Consider the following 21,144-nt stretch of genomic DNA (forward strand, 5'->3'; position numbering starts at 1 on the left):
TTCCTTCAGCAGTGGCAAACATGCATGGTGAATGAAGGAGTTATTTGTCCATATTTTAGGTATGTATTTAAAGCATTTGTATACTGCGATTCAGAATATTTATCCCAGGGAGGTTTACAGTGTAAATTAAAACAAAACAGTAAAACATACAATAAAACAAACAAAAACAATGTAACACAATTAACACGACTGCACAATTAAAATAGCAAAGCAGCAGAGTCAAACAGTTCCAGTGTTTCTAGACACATGGGTTACTGTTGGAGTCAGAATTAACAACACCTGGTTCCCTTCCCATTGATACTAGCACTAACTTGCTTTCTCATATCAGGTGTTGCATACAAATTATATTGGAATTAAAAAGTTTAGTCATGATATTATGATATTTCACTTGGACGGCTAGGCATCTATTGCATTTTGGGAGATTTCAGAATCAGTTTGCCGTTTCTTGTTCCAGACTTATTTTTGGTTACATTGACAGGTCATCAGAAGGGATGACTTTTGACCAGCACATCTAATTACTTTGGCTTTAATATGCTCCTTATCCTTAATGAGCAGAATAAAGCATCCCTATTCTTATCTCAGTTTGTCAAGGCAGCCCTTCAAAGACTTGGCTTTTAATATTTTATGGTTTCTCCCTTGATTGCTCCAAGGTTCTGAGTAAATCACTAATCAGTTAAATAGTTCACATAATGGACCCCCCAAAATGTAAGTTGTTAATTATTTTTTCAGTACAATGGCAATTTAATGTACCTCAACAGAGCATCTTGGTAATACCTGAAATAGCTTTGGACCTACTTTAGAACTCTGACAATTATTTTTGCTTACCTAGCACAAGGCTTTTGAGGATATTGATGCACTTTGAAGTCACTAATGGATAAAGCTTTATGTACATCCTGGGGAGGTACTTAAATAGTATTAGTATCACTTGCAGGTAAGGAAACTGGTGCATGGAGAGGACAAGTGACTTTTCCAACATCTTGCAGTGTATTAGTAGTACTGCTGGGAAATCAAATCTTTTTAGGGTTGGTAGGGGAACAAAACCAAATCTGAGATGTATACCTGGTTCTCACAAACAGCAGATGAGGTGGCGAACCTGTGTCTCAACTGTACCACTTCCAACTGGAGATGGAGGTTCACAGGATGGTGTGCACACAAATATGATCCAGACATATAGGGTTGGTTCACACATAATATACCTCCAAACCATGGTTTGCAATTCCGGTTTGGAAAGCAAGAGCAAACCATCATTTGCTCGTTTGGATGAAACAGCAAACTATTTGTAAGCTCAAGACATGTTCCTGGAAGATTGGGGATATTACATATGGATATACCCATTGAAATCTAGCATGTCTGATTTAATAAGACATTTAATAAATGTCTGATTTTAATGTCTGATTTTAATAATAGCTGATTTTAATAAACTCAGAACAATGATCGGTAAGGTCCCATGGCAAGCGACGCTAATGAGAAAAGGAGTTCAAGATGGGTGGGAGCTTTTAAAAAAGAAAATTCTCAAGGCACAATTACAAACAATTCCAACAAGAAGAAAAGGTGGAAGACAACAGAAGAAGCCAGTGTGGCTTCACAAAAAGCTTAGAGATGACCTGAAAACAAAAAAGGACACATATAGGAAGTGGAAAGAAGGCCAAGTAACAAAGGAAGAGTACAGACAGGTAGCACAGAATTGCAGGGATGGCGTCAGGAAGGCTAAAGCTGAGAACGAGCTGAGGTTAGGGAGGGATGCTAAAAACAACAAAAAGGCTTTCTTCAGCTACATGCATAGTAAAAGGCAGAGGAAATAAATGATTGTTCAGCTATTAAATAAGGATGGCAAAATGATAACAGATGACAAAGAAAAGGCAAAGGTGCTCAATTCCTACTTCAGCTTAGTCTTCTCCCAATAGAGGGTCTTTGAGCCCCCTGGCAAAGGCGAAGTACAGGCTGAAGGGGCAGGATTGCAGCTTGAGATCGATAGGCGTATGGTCAAGGAACACCTAATTACTTTGAATGAGTTCAGATCTCCAGGGCCAGATGAACTGCATCCTAGAGTAATAAAGGAACTGGCAGAAGAACTCTCAGAACCGCTGTCTATTCTCTTTGAGAAATCATGGAGGACGGGTGAAGTGCCAGATGACTGGAGGAGGGCTAATGTTGTCCCTATCTTCAAAAAGGGTAAAAAGGAGGAACCTGGGAACTACAGACCAGTCAGTCTGACATCATTCTAGGGATGTCAGAGAATTCTGCCACGGATCTCGGTGGGGCCGAACGCCAGTGCATTCGGCCCCCCGAACTCCAGGGCGGAATGGCCTGCCCCCCCCCGCCCCCCCGCGGATCCCCCCCGGGACGAGACTTACCTGGGGCGGATCTTCCAGGCGGCAGCGGCTGGTCTTCTGACTGGCTGCCACCACCACCATTTGCAGACTTGTAAAAAAAACAAACAAACCCACAACGTGATAGGCTACGTAAAGATTTACGTAGCCTATCATGGCTGGGTTTAAAAAAAAAACACACACGACATGATAGGCTACGTAAAGATTTACATAGCCTATCATGGCTGGGTTTAAAACAACAACAACAACAACAACGTGATAGGCTAGGTAAAGGTTTATGTAGCCTATCATGGCTGGGTTTAAAACAAAAACAAAAAAACCGCGTACGCAAATGGCGGCGGCTACGGCCGCTGACATTTGCGTTCCTTATTTTTGGCCGTCGTAGTCTACGTAAATATTTACGTAGACTATGACGGCGAAAATAAAGCGGAACGCAAATAGCGTAGCGGGCGCTATTTGCGTCCCGTTTTGATTTGCCGTTGTAGCCTACATAGAATCATAGAATAGTAGGGTTGCAAGGGGCCTACAAGGCCATCGAGTCCAACCCCCTGCTCAATGCAGGAATCCAAGTCAGACCATCCCTGACAGATGGCTGTCCAGCCACATCTTGAAGGCCTCCAGTGTGGGAGAGCCCACGCCCTCCCCAGGTAATTGGTTCCATTGTCGTATTGCTCTAACAGTCAGGACAGGTGGCTGGACAGCCATCTGTCAGGGATGCTCTGACTTGGATTCCTGCATTGAGCAGGGGGTTGGACTCGATGGCCTTGTAGGCCCCTTCCAGCCCTGCTATTCTATGATTCTGTGATGTCAGAGAGAAGGCTACGTTAGACCCCTTCTCTCTCATACATATAACTTTCTGTGTACAGGGTTTTTCTGTGTGTGTGTATATGAAGGAGCATTAAAAGATGTGAATCCTGATTTGTACTCCATACTGGTATAATTCAGATGAGATTTGCCACCTCCCTCGATGTTTCAGAGAACTAGACCTGACATAAGTCAGGCTTATACTGGGCTCCTGTGTCCTCATGCCCCTGCTGTATGACTTCCCCTTCTTCAGTATAGGGGTATGCTGCACCTTTGCTCAGTAGCACCAACAGTGGCTTCCTTTAAAACACTGCATTAAGATTTGTCATACGCAACACAAACAAGCACAGCATGGAATGCAGAGATGTCTGCGTTCAAATAAATAAAATAATCAAAGGGAAAGGAGAATGCTTCTCTAAAAGGGAACTTAGGTGGTGAGTGCCAACTGAAGTGGACCCCAAAAGGGCTACTGAGAAACAAGAGGGGGAGGTATCGGAATTAATGGGGGAACCCTAAGGTTTGCAGACATATTTATTATTTCTCCATGCCAGGGATTTAACTAGCCTTCTCTCCAAATTTACAAGCTCCTGCTGGCTTTTAACATAGGGGAGGTGGGATCTGCCAGGTTGGTTGCACATTATAGATAGATACCCCATATCCACTGTAAGCTGTTAGTTCATATATTCCCATAGCGTGCCCATATTGTTCTGATGCTTACGAAATGTATTTGTTGTTTTCAGTTAAGGTAAGGCAGACTGTTCCAGGAAGCAGTTTTTCATTACCTTTTTGTGTGAATTTGTTCATTTAATGGAGGAGAGTTTCAGCACTTGAGATGTACTGTTTCTCCATCTTAAAGGAAGAGGGGAAGTATCTAAAGGTAAACTGCCATCAGCATTTTAATTCTTCTTGAATGTAATATTGGCTTTGTGGCTAATGTGGTGTAGTCTTAATGGATTAGCTCCTAAGTGCTGCAGACAATGTGTGGTGTGTTTAGCATATGCAGACAGAGGACGAAGGGATCAATATTTATTCAGTTGCATTGAAATCCAGAGGCAAGAGACAGCTATAGATGTAGGCCTTAGTGCACAAACTATTTCCTCCGCAGTTCTGGGTTACTAACTGAAATACGACCAGTTTGTGAACTCTTGCTGAATGTAGTGGATATGTCTGTAGTCTCAAAAGACTCATGTCAGAAAGAGATTCCACAAAGAAAATTAATTACACCTTGCTTTTCAGCAGATGAGTCTATAAGCTGCTACTAAAAATAATCAAGGCTAAACTGTGAATAGCTTGGAGTGGCTGTTCAGTGAAGGATAAAGGCCAACAAAAAATGTTCTGCTTTTCTACCCCAGCCTCACTTTTACTGGCACCACAGATTTTAGTGTTGGGGGGCGGGGGGTAAGTCATGCTCCTTGGGCCAGCCTTAACAATAGGCAAACTGTGATTTTTAGAGAGCGGCACTTTGGATGTAGCAAAATTCTAATTTATTTATTTATTTATTTATTTATTGCATTTATACCCCGCCTTTCTCCCTCTCGCAAGGAACTCAAGGCGGCTTACATTATCCTCCTCCTCACCGTTGTATCCTCACAACAACAACCCTGTGAGGTAGGTTGGGCTGAGAGTCTGTGACTGGCCCAAAGTCACCCAGTGAGCTTCCATGGCCAAGTGGGGACTAGAACCCGGATCTCCCGGCTCCCAGTCCGTCACTCTCACCACTACACTACACTGGCTCTACACTGGTAAAAATTTAAAGCATTTTTACCTTGCTCTTTTGCCGAAAAAACTCCTTTCCACAGCCAGCTTTGTTCTCTGGAAATAGGGAGCAAAATATATAAAGATAGTCTAATGCTGTAGGAAAGCGAGGTCAGGAGAAGATGAGGAAGATGTCTTTCTGGCTGCTTGGACAGTTTATCTGGATTGATGTATTTGGCAGAAATGGCCATTTATCTAGGAGGTTTGAAACAGCACCCACTGGGTAGGCCCATCGTTGTTGTTATTTATTCGTTCGGTCACTTCCGACTCTTTGTGACTTCATGGACCAGCCCACGCCAGAGCTTCCTGTAGGCCGTCGCCACCCCCAGCTCCCCCAAGGTCGAGTTCGTCACCTCCAGAATATCATCCATCCACCTTGCCCTTGGTCGGCCCCTCTTCCTTTTGCCTTCCACTTTCCCTAGCATCAGCATCTTCTCCAGGGTATCCTGTCTTCTCATGATGTGGCCAGAGTACTTCAGTTTTGCCTTTAATATCATTCCCTCAAGTGAGCAGTCTGGCTTTATTTCCTGGAGTATGGACTGGTTTGATCTTCTTGCAGTCCAAGGCACTCTCAGAATTTTCCTCCAACACCACAGTTCAAAAGCATCTATCTTCCTTCGCTCAGCCTTCCTTATGGTCCAGCTCTTGCAGCCATAAGTTACTATGGGGGGGCCATAGTTAGCTGTGGATAAAATGAGAAACAAAGGGCCCAGGACTCACGAAGGAGACATGAATTGCTTTGTACCCCATTGCCACTGGAGCTGTGTTTAGGTAGTTTGCAGGACAGGGTCTTGTCAGTTGTGACACTAAGGCTGTAGAATTCCCTACTCTGGGCTCTCTTGTTTGGCATTTCAGTGTGCTTCCAAAACCTGTTTCTTCTGTGGCACCTTTGATTTGGTTTATTTTACAATCCCTTCTGTGATTTTAATACCTGGCTAGCTCGGGGTTTTGTTTCATTTTTATTCTTTTGTGGATTATGTATTGCTTATACAATAACAACTAAGGGCAGTATCCAACTGTGTCATTCCTCTAGTGCAAATTATGTTGCGCTAGCAGAAACTAGGTTCCAAAATATGTGCAAGAGAAGAATGTAATGAAAGGTGCGCTCATCCAGATCCTGTTGCAAGTATCACCAATGTGTGAAGCCACCGTTAGTGGCTGGTCAGTTAGTGGCTTGTTCATCATGCATACTGGATATGCATGTGTGAAGAAATGTCCTGTATATAACTGTTGGTGTTACGTAATGTTACATAATGTTACATGTGTGGCCTCTGTAAGGTTACAGTGAATCTGAGTAGGCCTTAGGCCTTGTTTTCTTACTGTCTGTGTAAGGTCTATGTAGTAGTTGCGTAGTGATATTCTAGGGGTGGAGATGATCACTTTGAATATGTATAAATGTGGCCTGGATCTGGTAAATTCAATTCTGATTGGCTGGGGATTCTAGCTATATGTGGAAAAGAGCGGCTGGGAAATGTCAGATAAGGAGTTGACAGTTGGGAGAGTTAGTAAGTTTGTGGAGTGTGAGGGAGAAGGTCTGCTGGTTGGTGGGGGGCAATATAGGAGGACTAGGAGAAAGCTGAGTAGGAAGTTTATAACTAAGGCCAGAATAAGATCAGGAGTAGAGAGCAGGTGGCTGTGTTATGTCAGGAGGCTGCCCTAAGATCTTGCCAGAAGAAGGTTACACAAGCAGGCAGTAAAAACCCAGAAAAGCTGTCCAAGAAGCCAGAAATACAACAGGAGGAGCTTTGGGAGTCAGAGGAAGACTGTACCCGAGAGCCGGAGCTGCTTGTGAGTGTATTTGGCTGGGGTGGAGGTTTAGGGAATTTGGCCTGAGGTAAAAGAAGACATTAAGAGGCTTGTAATAGCAACCGTGTCTCTTGAGTCCTTAAGAATTGTCACTAAGCAGTCTTTTGAAAACCCCATAGTAAATATTAGTAATCCCTTATGTACAAAATATCTCTTTAATAAATTACTTGTTTAATAGTTCATCTTGTTGGTGCCCATCTCATGCCTAAACCTCTTATACCCAGCTACTAGGAGGTTTTAAAATATTCTGACAGAATTGGTGGCAGCAGAAAAGGACCGGCTTGGGGGAACCCTGAGTTAATGTGGCAGAGAGTTCCTTAGGCCCTGAAAAACAAGTATTTGCTATAAATAAGAAACCCTAGAGGTGGGATCACCAAGTGAAGGATCAGTTTCTCCATAGGTGGTGGCAATGCTAGAGAGAAGAAATCTCCCATAGCATATCTTCTTTTGGCATATTTCTCTTTTGGACATATGCACCACAGGGCATTTTTCAGGGCGACTCTAACCTAGAGTCAACCCTGCTAGTGAAAAGGCACATTCTTGATTCTTCTAGTAATCAGACTCCATGTAGATACAAGTACATGTTTACTGTTTTATGAAATACTAAATTTGTGTCATTCAAACTTAGTCACCATGGTTTATTGTGACAGGAACAACTTGCAGTGAGCCTTAGGCTCACATGTTTCCCTGGCCCTTCTCTTCCAGCATGGCCAGGAGGAGAACATCTGAAGCTTTCACGTTTGTTTGTTTGTTTTATTGACCACAGTTTAGCATTATGCCCAAACTCTAATTTGTGGTTAGTGTGAACAATGGATTGTTGAAGCAAGGCAGCCTCATAAGCCATGGTATAAGCCATAAGCTATAACCACAATTTGGCAGATTCAGGCGAAACAGCAAGCTGTGGTTAATCACAAACCAAAATGAAAGCCTCCCAACTCTTGTGGCTGCACTGGAGAAGGAGAGTGGAGGGGAGACATGAGCCCAAGGCTCACTGTGGCTTGTTGCCTCCACAGAAAACTATGGTTTTACGTAACATCTGAATGTACCCGCTGTGTTCAGTATTTCCACTGTTTGCCTTGCCATCTTCTCAAACCTGCAGAGTAATGGCATGTGCGTGTATTCCATGTGTGTAACTGGGCCTGCATAATAAATGTCACCGTGTAGTATTTTAACAGGATTATTTTAGGATAATAGTCAACTGGCAATTCCTGCCTTTTATGTTAAAAGAAATGAGGACACTGGATAGAAATTGTGCTCGGGCTAATCTTTTTAGCAAAACAGGTTACAGTAAAGTGAGTATCTTCACTGTGTGCTAAGGCTATCCATGAGATAAGGAAATCAGACCTCAGAGGATATGTTAAATTCTTTTGTAAACTGGTTCTGATAGCTTTGGATTTTTTCTTCTTCAACCACTGCAATGAAAATCTTATTGCTTGAACATGACTTCTAAATTATTTGCTTGAAGTCCCTTCTCATATCCTTGCTTTCCACCCCTGTTTTGGTATTGGGTAACTTTGTTTTCCCCCTTTTGTATGACCCAAACAGCAGGCACATGCAAATACGGTAGTTTCAGAATGTACACTAAGTACTTAAATAGAGCAGATAGCAAATTGCCAGTTAGCAAAAAATATCTGCGAACTCCACTGTATAAATAAAACTGTAAAGAAAGCCACAGTAAACTTTTCAGTACCTTCTAGTAGGCTCATGCAATTCAGGACTCCAGTATGAAGTTACTCTTGCTTTTCAAGCCCCCTACATACCAGGCACTTAGTTAAGAATTGCCATCTTTTTCTGTTCATTCTAAAACTTACTCCTCCAAGGCACATTCCATTTTTGTCTGAGGTAGTATTTTTTCTTTTTGTCGCAAGCTGACAATTTTGTTGTAGTCTGGCATCTAAAATCACCCTTTCTCATTATTCTTTATTTTGTTGCCTCTAAACTTTTCCTTGTGTTTCAAAATCACAGTCATCATTCTGGTCAGTAGCTAATTGGATGCTCCTTTTTTGGTCCAGAATTTGTATCCATGATAGATTTTTGGTATGGTTTTGTTTTGATTCCTCCCAACACCCCACCCCTCTGATCTATTTGATTCTACATTTTCACTGACATACAGCAATAGATCTACTCTTTCTTTTTCTATAGGGAACTACTGGGGATTTCCCCTAATTTCGAATGGCTCCATGGAGGTAGCAATCCTATGGCCACTAGTCAGCGGCTAGATGGCCATAGGATATGTGGTTTTCCAGGAACCGACCTCGGAGCCCGCGCTCCGAGGTCAGTTCCTGGAGAACCAACCTTCCGCGCTGCCTCGCAGGCAGGCAGTGTGGAACAACCCTGGGCTCTGCGCTCAGAAGAAGAGCGTGGAGCAGCCAAAATGGGGTGTCCCGGGGGCGTTTGGGGGCGGGGAAGGCAGAAATACTGGTACGACACATTGTATGTGGCGTCCAGCAGCCTCCTCCCCTGCTCCGCCTTCCTGCAGCTAGACATCTGAAATCGGCCGTCTAGCCACAAATGCAGGGCAGGAGAAGCATGGAGGGAATGATCCCCTCCGTGCTTCTCCTGCCCTGCATTAGATAGGTGGTCGCTTCCGAGTTGGAGGCGACCGCCTATCCCCATAGGATTACGCCCTAAGATTCTTTTCTGCCTACTTGCTGTGTTCAAGCATGGCTGCCCAGATGCATACAGAGAAGATCTCAACATATCTGTAATTAGAGAGAGAGAGAGAGAGAGGGAGGGAGGGAGGGAGGGAGATAGGGAGGGGGGGAGAGATGATTCCTCTTGCACTGTGGTCAAAAATGCTTTTTCTGATTTAGAAAATTCTTTAGACAGAAAGGCAGTGAAATCACACACAAAAAAGTGAATAGCTTTTTGCTCATAAAGGGTTCTGGATCACATAACGATGGCCTAGTTCATGCAGAAGGGGTAAGCCTGTTTCTTGGCTATGCCACCAGACTGCAAGTGGGTACCCACATGATTGAATGCTCCTGCATACCCCCAAAATAAATTAATTAAAAATTCCTGGACGCCCACAAAAAATAGCATGCCATGGAAAGGACTGGGTTAGAATCTTTCCCCCTGACATTTAATGTTCTTTGTGCAGAATTGTTCTTTTTAATTTTAATTTTTGGTATGGAGGAGCATTGAATCATGTGAACCCGCACTTGCAAACTGAGGTTGTCCAGCTCAGACACCAGTTTATCTCCTCAGGTTAGCACTGTGTTCTCTTTTAGACTTCCGGCATTTGCATATAAGTATGTATACGTTTTGTCACCTTTTGAATGCTTTCTTTTTTGTGTGTGCTTTTTCATCTAACACTTCAACTGATTTGCTTCATATTGGCTCCCTTGTGCATATTGTCAACTTCTATTCTGTTCTAATTTTGAGGACTTCAAGTGTTTGTAACATCATCCCTTAGGAGTGAGTCATTCTGATGAGGATGCTTCTCGTTACCTGTCAGCTTTTCCCCAGGTGTTAGCCTATAAGTTGCTGTACTGTTTTAATTTTAAACACCAGCAGTTGGGTCTCATCAGGGTCCATGTAACACTCATCTCTTCTATATAGATTACCCTTGACAAAAAAATGTTCTGCCGGTGTCTAACAAATGCTTCACAAATTTCTTTTGAAGTCTACAGAAAACAAATCTTTACATTTGAAATCTTCTTAGTTGTGTTGAATTCTAGTGTGAATATTATAGTAGATAACTTCAAAGCCGCTTTTTTTCACCAATGTTCCATCCCATGTGCCTCATAAAAATCTTTAGTTATCACTTCTATTTATTATTTCTGCTGTTGTTAGTACAGGGCACTTTTAGAAATGGCTGAACTGAGTTACTGCTGGTTTTCACTGCCAGCTTCTAGTTGCTTAACAATGAACTGGTATATTGTCTCCATCTTGTTTTGCCTGGCAGTGCCATCTGATTTTGTATGAGCGGTGGGGAAGTTGGGTTAATGTTTGGTTTGCCTGATCCTTTTCTCACTCCTTTTCCCCTTTGGGTTTGCCTCCTTTTAATCATAGTGCCAGGCATAATACCCCCCACCCTATCCATCCTTGTGTTGTTTAAATTATATCTTGGGTCTATCCAAACAATTTTTCCTTGCCTTAGGGAGTCTATGACAGAGTTTGAGTCTCCCTGTGCTAGAGTGTTCCAATGTTCTTAAATCACGTACTTAGGCAAACCTTTAAACAGAATTTATATGTTTCAGTAGTTGTTTGGCTCCAGATAGAAGCTAAATGCTCACTATAAACAAGGGGCTTGATCCAGTTCCCCATGGGTGTAGTGCATGCATGTGGAGGGATCGCCATGGGGCAATGACAGGGCCCTGTACCCTCCCACCAATGCATGCATACTATTAGGGGACAGGGTAAACAGGGCTGTGCCAAGCCGTATGGGAATTTTTTTTACACATGGATCCTGTACTCACAATGGATTGGATGGATTCAGCCCACCATGTTTCATTTGCTAAATATGAGAGAAATAATTTTTTTAAAAAATGTTGGAGTTTTGACACAGATTGTGTTCTGTGCTTTGCAATTGCATGCTATTTTTTAAAATCCAAAATCAAGAACCCAGTTCTAGTACATGTAAAACTGCAGTAGAACTGATAATGAACAGAAATGGAAACTGACAGCCTATTTTCATTTCTCTAGATGCTTTAAAAAGCCAATTGCCTAAATACATAAAGTAGTAAATTAGATTTTAAAAATTGTTTCTGCTTAATAACCCAAAGTGTTATTAGTAATACAGGTAAGGAAATTACTTAATAAAAAAAACTCTATGGTTTTTAACCTGGCAGTGTCCCTTTTAATTAAGTCATAAGAAGTCCTCAAATGAAAGATATTATAAAAGTGCAGTATGTAACTTCTATTATTTATAACAGTATGCTAAAGGTCTACCTGAAACCGATTAAATCTAGCAGCAGCAGCACACACACACTCTCTCCAAATCTCTTTCTTATGTGTATTTTTAGATGACTATCACAATAGTATCCCCACCACTATGGCTGTATATGCTTTTTAGTTTCCTTTTTTTACAGAGCGATCATTTGGGCATCTAACCCATAGGATGGAGTGGTCCAAGAATCCAACACCCTGCCAGCAAGTGCCAGGCAGGGTGAGATGAATGATAGAGGAGGGGTTGCCTTCCATTCCTCCTTAAAAAGCATTTAGAGCCCATCTAGCTTTCTTACCTGGCAGTGAGCAGGGATGGGAACAGAGAGGCTGGTGGATCCAGTGGATTCACGGCCGCTTCTCTTCCCTTCCCACTCTCTGTGTCCGAGATTGCAACAGTAGCTGCAGAAGAGGACCAGCCGCGAAGTTTTCCACAGTGACTGGGAAAGGTGTGGGGGAGAAATCATTGCTCGGATTCCTACCCATCCAGGTCATACCTCTGTCTACAGCCTCGGGGCGGGAATCCACCATATACCATGGCCACTAGAATACCCTCCCAGGGACTATGCAATTCTTCTGTTAATGTAAGTTTGTTTATTTATTTTTATTTATAAATGTGTGTGTCGACTTTTGGCCCAAATAAGATCTCCATGACTTAGAATTAAAACTTAAGGCAATTTTAAAACTAAAAACAATTTAAATTTTTAAGAAACAATTTAGGTTCCAGATTGTGGCTAGACCTTATCAGTATTTAGTGTACAATTAAATACATATTAATTATTTCAAAGGTGGTTATTGTATTTGAAGAGAGTGGGCAGTATCCAACACTGTCCATCTAAGAGCGGTGCCCACTACTGATTCTATTCTGTGAGTGGCCTGCCCCGCTCATTTTGTTGTGCAAGTGACGCCCACTGCTTGCACAACAGAGATTTAGTGTTTCTGGGGGCAAGCCCCCAAATTAACAGAAATGCTCATTTTTGGAATAGGGCAGCTTGGCGGAGCTCCCTTATGTGAGCTCCACTGATCTGTCGCATTCCAGAAACGGGCATTTCTGCTAGTTTCAGGTTGCCCCCAGAAGCACTATATCTCTGTTGCGGAAGTGGTGGGCACCACTTGTGCAACAGAATTGGTGGGCTGGCCACTCATGGGCAGTCAGCATTGGATACTGCCCTATAAATGAGAAAATACTAAATGCTATAAGTAAGTATCAAGATCTGACAAATGAATGCTAAAAGTAAGGGTTGTTGTTGTTTTTTTAAAGGTCAGATGTCTAGTTCCCCCTTTTCTTTCCCTCCTGATCCTTTTGAATACAGGGGGTTTGCCCTTTCACTCCCAAAAGGATTGGGAGGACACAGGGAATTGTGTTCCCTTGTAAATTTCACGTTTCCATTCATATGTTTGTGAATTAGACAAGGGTGAGCTTCTTTCCCACTCTCATTTACAGCAGAAGATGCTAACTTAGGAACAGCTGTAATGATAAATAGTTCCTTGAGTTGTAACAGGTGTATGCAACTCTGGTTTTTGCAGCTGTTCTGTAGCCCGTGGAACCTGAGATGATGAAGATGGTGGTGGTGATGATACCAACAAAAATACACTTCTAGAAGTGAATTTTTTGAACAGCTGTATATGAAGCAAACAGCTGTATTCTTTACCATAGGTTTGTTCTTTCAAAACATTTGCTTGTCTGCCTTTAATTTCTAAAATACAAATAACTAACCAAGTTATATTAAATGTTCTGTTCTGGGAAATACTGCTTGTGCTATCAAAACATATTTTGTAGCACATTAAGGGCGCAATCCTATGCATGTTTAGACAGAGAAAAGGCCTACAACTTCCAGCATGCCTCAGTGCTGGGAGTTGTACGCCTTTTCTCTGTCTAAACGTGCATAGGGTTGTGCCCTAACTTTACTTTGAGGAAAATTCATTAATAACATGTTAATTTTCTGTTTTGGGTCAATTTGCAAATCTTAGAATAGATAGAATATAATCATGTCTTAAACAGTTCATTGGTGGCATGGCAAATTAATCGAGAAGATGGCTTTTGCTTAAATCAAGTGTGGAACAAGCTACACGGTGCACTGCAGTGGTGCTTAATGAAGCCCAGACGGCCCCTTGTCCATTGGAAAGCACCCTCCTAGAAGGGCTAGGACTGGGAGGAAAAGGATTGCTTAACCCTTGCTCTGCCAGCCATTCTTCTCTCTCCCATCCCAGCGGGACTGAGGATTCAAACACAGATCTGGAAGGCAGGGTAAATAGGAAGAAGTGGCTGTCATAGGAACATAGGAAAGTAGGAAGCTGCCTTATACTGAGTCAAACCATTGGTCCATCTAAGTATTGTCAACACTGACTGGCAGGTGTTCATTACACAGCTGAAGTATAATATATAGTTTGTCCTGTTCTGTTGAAGATACATTTGATTAGCATGTTTCATGTTTAGCTTTTAATCCAGTTCTTTAGAGCCATTTCCTTGACACCGTGTTTGTTACATTGACATTCATTTTATAACATATAACATACAGGACTTTCATTTCAGTTTGTTATATTGTTTTATGTATTTATTTATTTGCTTCTCCCCCCCCTGCCCTTCCACCACAGAGCTCAGATGGCTGCTTGAAAAATACTCCAGTTAGTGTGCAATAGGCCTATGTATCATAAAACCTATAATCAATCTGCCTACTTACCTAAGAGGCACTAGGTGGAAATAGGCCTGCTGATGATCTTTGAGCTCACAGGAGAGGAGTGTATTTTTTATTATCGAAAGTGCTGATCTGTTAATGCTAAGTTGTCACTAAGCTGAAAACACTCAACAGTTCTCTCGTGACATCATTACACTGAATGAATAAATTCTTTGTCTTAGGCAATTGGTTCTCGAGCAAGGCACCTATGATAGCTACAATCCTGGAGATATGGATAGCTGTGGCAGTGATTAGCTTTGCCCAATTTAAGCACAGCTACCTTTTGTTTTAGGAAAGTGGCTACATGCATTCTGCATGGAAGTTCCAAAAAGGAGAATGTATGGCTGTGACATTGTTGGTGCATCCACAGGGAATGAAATACCCGTTTGGGGGGTAAGCTACAGGACCCTTTGTAGTTTTTGCTGCAGCAGACAGAGAGAGCAATCCTATGGTCCTTGGGCAAGCATCCCTGGGACCACAGGATGGCTCAGAAAACCCCTTCTGAGGTCAGAGAAAGCGCTCCTGTGCTCTTCCCATATTCTAACATTTCTGCTATGCTTTCGGTTAATATATGAAGGCAGAACTTGTACATCTCCCCCATAGCTCAGGTAAGATAGCACATCTTGCCACAGAAAAGATACTTAAGTACTTCCTTCGCACGTTGGCCGATGTGAAAAAAGTAAAATCCAAAATCAGTTATTCATCTATGTTTTGCTGTTGCTCTAAACGTGCAAAGCAGCTCAGAGCAACGATTGGATTATTGCTTAATGCTGATTTTAATCTAATAAAGTACCATTGCTTTTAGTGGAACTATTCTCAGTTTATGGCAGACCAAAAGAGGTCAGAATCAGGCCCTGTGTTAGAACATGAAGATTTAGCCTAATTCTAATCCTTCTGTATTTTAATTAATTATTTAATTATTTAAAAGCACATCTATGCTTAGTGTTAATAGCCTTTGCCTCAAAGTTCACTTGAAAGAAAACTAATAAGATTTTTTTATAAAATGCCCCAAACAGTAGAAATATAAAAGTTGTGCTGTGCTCAGCCAGGGTGGGAAATTCCATTGTGGCTTTGTGCCCATGGCAGGTAGAGTGGAATTTAATGAAGGAAACTGCTGTGTTTTTGTGTCTTTCTGTATGTTTTTCCTTTAAAACCGAGAGCTGGGCAGGCTTCCCATTTGACCTGATATGACCCAAACAAATTGCTTCTTATATAAAAACAAGGCAGACTTAGAGAATGTATCGTTTTCCCTCCAACTCTCAGGAAAAAAATGAAAGCTTGAGAAACAGGACAGCCCTGTCAAGAATTGTTGAGTGCAGCTATCACTCAAGTTTGATCAAGGAAGATTAGAACAGGTTTCGTTACGCCAGAGGGATTCTTTGGGAGTTAGATTTTTGTACTGCTATTTTTTTATTTTATTTTTTGAGAGCGAGGGTTGGATTTTAAGCAGACACTTTTGCTGGTTTTACGATGATGTGTAGAGGAGGGGGAGGAAAAAATGTGACTCTTAAGGAAGAAAACATATGCATTATTCTAAAATTAAAAGGAATGAAAAAAATTAGATGATGGGACAGAGAGAGAAAGAGAGAGATTCTAGTTTGTCCTTCTAGTTTGTGCCTCAGATGTAGCTGATTTAGGGCGTGTCCACTGATATTGTATTCAGATGTGTTGCCTTGGCATGCATACGGCCAGATTTATTTTAAAAAAACAAAGCAAAAAAGGGCATTGTGTGCTCATGAAATGATTTAGCAAAACCCTTCCCTTTTTAAATTATTTTGATCACAAGTCCTGTTGTTTAAATTTTGTAAAGTGCTGTGCTTTTTTTAAAAAGTTATTCAGTACAAAACTGTCTGTACTGAAGTTGGCACCTTCCGCATAACAGCATGCAGAGATTAAAGGCAGGGGAGTAGAGAGGCTTTAATCAGACCAGAGGGCTAATGTAATGCATACTGAAGCTCAAATCTGCTATGAGTAACAAATGAAATTAATTTCAAGGTCTTGGCTGATTTTTCAGCATGTAGATAAACCGGAGGATGTGTTTTCCCATCTCCAGCCCCCCCCCCCTCCAAAATCATAAATACTTCATCTTTGATCTCAATGGAACATTTACAAATGGAACATTGAGAACTGGGATGATAGGCCTTAGGAAGCCATTGACTATAGAAACATTCAGGCTCTTAAAAAACTTCAAGAAAGGGTTTCTTAGAGTTTGTATTACCCATATTGATGGATACAAAACCATAAAAAATCAGGTTTATAGCTGGGTGTGTGTGTGATCCTTGACTTGTGCATCATTTGGATGCGCAGATGTCATCAGTGGTGAGGGGCTGCCTTTTTTCCAGCTTCGGCTGCTATACCAGCTGTGAACCCTTCCTGACAAAATTGGATCATGCTATGATCATTCATGTCCTAGTTACCTTCAATTAGACTACTGTAACACACTCTGTGGAGCTGCTGTTGAAAAGTGTTTGGCAGCTTCCACTGGTGCAAAATGCTGTCACCAGATTGCTGGTTGGGGCTAAGCATTCGGAACATATTATGTTAATTTTGCTCAATCCGCACCTGTTGCAGTTTGTTTCCAGGTGCAATTAGGGGTGCTAGTTTTAACCTTTAAAGCTCTAAACAGCTTGGGGCCTCGATACTTCAAGGGCTGCCTTCTGTCTGTTCCTCCACACATGCTCCATTCAATATCTGAGGCCTTGCTCCAGGTTCCATGGCCAAATAAGATATGATGGGCAGACACAAGGAGCAAGGTCTTCTCAATAGTGGTCCCCACTTTGTGGAATGCTCCCCCAAGGAAAGTTTGTCAGACCTTGATACCTTATCGTTGTAGGCATCTGGCCAAGACATGGCTGTTCCAGAAGGCTTTTAACTGATAGTTCTATTGGCTGTTATCTTAGTTCTGTTCCTCCATCATCAGTGTTTTGTAATATTTGATTTTGGGTTATTTTAGTGAGTATGGTTTTATGTATTATATCATGTTTGTATGCTGTAAGCAACCTTTAAAAAGGACCACATAATCTAAATATATTGTAATTCAAGGTATTTTAAGTTTAATATCACTTGCTAAGTTTAGTATCATGTTAATATGTCATAATATCTCTTTCTAGAATAGGGAAAAATTGTGCAGTACCAAATTATAGATATAAAATTAGTAAGCAATATTAATGCCATGTCTTGTTTGAATGAAGTCTCAAGAAATGCCTTCAGTCCAAGGCATGGCTCATAGGTTTGTAGGCTTCTCAATGCTAGGGGAAAATAGTTTATCAAAAATATAGCATATTAGATATATTATTTGGGAGTTTGTCTTCATTTTTAATGGCTTCAATGACAATAGAAGTCAGTGTCTTCCTCCATTTTTCTTATTAACATACATGTTCCATATTCTTCCTCTTCCCCTCTCTTCCTTTTGCTAGTGTATTGATGAGACTTGTGCCTCATGAGACTTGATGTATATAATACCTGCAACCTGCATATAGATGCTGTTATCTTGGGCCCTTGGGGGAGAGGAGAGAAGGATATGGGAACTTACCTGTATAAAAAAATTGGCTATAAATGTTTGCAAGCTATTATTTCATAAGGGGCATACCCGTGTAAAGTGGGTGAAAAACAAAAGCACTTCCATAGAAGTAATTGCAACAGTTCTAGTGGGTAGGCAACCTTTGAATAACACCCATCTCTCCTCCATCTTCATCACTACATTGAGGCCTAAGGCTGCAATCCTATACACATTCTTGGGAGTGTATAATTGAATATTGAACTCAGTGGGATTTACTCATGAGTAAGTATGTATAGAGTTGTGTTACAAGTTTTCATATTGTTGTATGAGATTGGTAGGGCACAATAGGTTTCAGCTGCTAAGTTATATATTTTCACAGGAACAGAAAACCCAAAGCTTGTTTCCACATTATGGACAAGGTGTATGGAAAAATCTGTATTTTCTTCATTTCCTTCCCACCCACCTGCCCGAAGGGGAAAAAAACCCTCGAGGTTTCTGTTTTGGAGTGTAGACATTTGACTATATCTAGAACTTGTTGGTTTTTCCAGAAGCACTTTCTTCCTCTAGAATGCAGAGATCACCAGTTTTCCTCCCTCAAAGTTGCCTTACAGATACCATGTGGTGCAGTAGATTGAGGAGAAATTAACATGCCTTCCGTGATACCTTTTAATATTCATGCCTTTATTTAGCAAATCAAGCCTAGTTTTAAAAAAGGAAAAACCACCCTACATTCAAACTATAATGTATCTCCTGTTTAGTTTACCTACTCTGAATGTTGAAAGCGTACCATTCATTTTCATATACCTGGATGTGGATTTCTGAAGTGAACAAGTAGGTGCCATGTATTTGGTGTAAGATGAATATGTTCCAATATATTATAGGTCAGAACTGAATACAACATGGTCCATTGCTGGAACAATAGAATGTGCCTTAATTTTTAAATGTGTAAAATGGGATAAGAATATATTTTCCCATTTCATGGAGGTACTGGTAATGCTGAAATCAACCATAAAAGTAAACATACCCCTCAGTTTGTCATCTTTTGTGTGGACACTGGACATAGTCAGCTGCCAGCAGCAGATGGAGGAGTTAGGCCTCTGGTTTGCATTGGATTATGACTATTGTCGTAATATTGTCGTAATAAGATGTATATTTTTATAATACTTTTGTATTGATTGGTTGTAATCGCTTTGTTCAGTATTGATTTTATTAACCTCTTTCAATGGTCCAGTAGCAAACCAGGATATATATTTAATAACCACATATATAAAATGCACAATTTCCTCCTATAGAAGATGGCAGTGAGTGTTAAATAGAAATACTTCTATATTACTCTTTATTCTAAACTTTTAAGTGGCCAATAGTTTACAACTTGGCCACTTAAGTACCTTGCATGGGCCAATATTTGCTTAAATTAATAATCAGCACAAAAAAAGAAAAAAGTTTCAGGAAAACAAAGATTGTCAGATTAGCCCAAGGGAGGTTCTGCCTTGTCTATTTCTTTTCCTGTGCCAACAAACCGAACTAACATTCTGATCACAAATGTATTTGTGTGGAAGATGTTCCTTGGACTTGGAATTTACTTCCAAGTAAATGTAATTGGGATTTTTGAAACTCCCCTTCTGAATAGTAAGGCTATATAAGATAAAGTTTCTTAGTGCAGAACACTGATGTTGTTTAGGTTTCCAGGGTTTGAGAAGCAGTATCATGATAATTTTGGCACACATGCAATTGTATTATGGCTGACTTGTTTCCAACTTGTTTTTCAGGCTGGAAATAAGTCTTCTAACAGAGTTGTGTATAATTTATGCATATGTGTCCTATTTATTTATTTATTTATTTATTTATTTATTTTCATTTCTATACCGTGCAATTGCTGAAGCTCTCTGGGCGGTTCACAAAAATTAAAACCAAACGGCACACTATAAAACAATTTAAAATATACAGAACATTAATACCATAATATAACTGTCAGGAGTACCCTATCTGCATCTTGTAGTCCCCTCCAATAGCCAACTCAGGACACAGATGACGAGGATTCTTTCCAAGGCTTTATTCCTTTATTCCTCTTTCAGGTACTGATCACTAGTGAGTAAGCAAGGAACAGCACTGGGGAACGATAGCAGAGTCGCCTAAGCTCCAGGTAAGGCACTTGGTCCCCATTTGAAGGAGAGCCATGGGAAGACTCTGAACTTATGGGCTATGGAGAGATCCTCCCTCTTTCCCTTGGGTCCTCGGGACGCGACCGTTGTTTGAGTGCCAAACGAGCGGAATGCCTCCTTTCGGTGCCCTCCATCTGTCGTCGCTCCTTGCATCTTCGCCGAACGTCCAGCAAGCCCCCCTCCAGCGCTCTCTCACTGCCAGGGTCACTATCTATCCCAGGAATGCTGGCAGGAGGAATCTCTGCCAGCTGCTGTGCTTGTGAGAGATGAGCGAGCTCCTCTCCCATAGATTGCTGTTCTTCCTCAGAATCAGAACTGCTCTGGGGCTCTATGGGCTCAGTTTCCACCCTGACAATAACAATACAACCACAATAAAACCTAGGAGTAGTGCAGGAATTTAAAATACAGATTTAAAACAGCAAAGCTAAGATCTAGAAAGCTGAAATGCTAAAATGCCTAGGAAAATAAAAAGGTCTTCACCTGGCACCGAAAGGAGTACAATGTAGGTGCCAGGCGAACCTCACTAGGGAGCTCATTCCACAGCCGGGGTGCCACAGCAGAAAAAGCCCTCCTCCTAGTAACAACCCGCCTCACTTCCTTTGGCAGGGGCTCACGGAGAAGGGCTGCTGAGGATGATCTTAAGGTCCAGGCAGGCACATATGGGAGGAGGCGATCCTTCAGATAACCTGGTCCCAAGCCGTTAAGGGCTTTAAATATTAATACCAGCAATTTGAATTGGGCCTAGAAATGGACTGGCAGCCAGTGCAGCTGAAATAGTACTGGTGTAATATGAGCTCGCTGGCCAGTCCCTGTTAACAATCTTGCTGCCCTGTTTTGGACCAGCTGAAGTTTCCGGACTGATTTCAAAGGCAGCCCCACATATACCGCATTGCAGTAATCCAGATGAGAGATTATCAGAGCATGGATAACTGTAGCTAGGCTATCTCTGTCCAGATAAGGGCATAGTTGGTATACCAGCCTAAGCTGATAAAAAGTGCTCCATGCCACTGAGTTCACCTGTGCCTCAAGTGACAGTTCTGGATCCAAGAGCACCCCCAAACTATGAACGTGATCCTTTAGGGGGAGTGCATCCCCCTCCGGAACAGGTTGAATATCACCTAGCCAGGCAGATGAACCACCTACTAACAGTACCTCCGTCCTGTCTGGATTGAGTTTCAGTTTATTGGCCTTCATCCAGCCCATTACTGTGCCCAGGCACTCAGAAC

General features: G+C 41.6%; 1 protein-coding gene across 50 annotated transcripts in view; it reads left to right on the plus strand.

The window, feature by feature from the left end:
* ZBTB20 (zinc finger and BTB domain containing 20) overlaps positions 1 to 21,144 on the plus strand; it is an 809,278-nt gene that overhangs the window by 396,039 nt on the left and 392,095 nt on the right. For 33 of the 50 annotated variants that reach the window (XR_014789034.1, XR_014789033.1, XM_084843086.1 and 30 more), the window contains one exon: positions 19,832 to 19,899. The exons of the other annotated variants lie outside the window; for them this stretch is intronic. The gene's annotated coding sequence lies outside the window, so the exon portion shown is untranslated. The remainder of the gene's footprint in view (positions 1 to 19,831; positions 19,900 to 21,144) is intronic. 50 annotated transcript variants of the gene reach the window in all.

Source organism: Heloderma suspectum, chromosome 3 (genome assembly GCF_057233095.1).
Source record: "Heloderma suspectum isolate Gila_16-S chromosome 3, 16-S_ref, whole genome shotgun sequence".
NCBI classification, from domain to species: Eukaryota; Metazoa; Chordata; class Lepidosauria; order Squamata; family Helodermatidae; genus Heloderma; species Heloderma suspectum.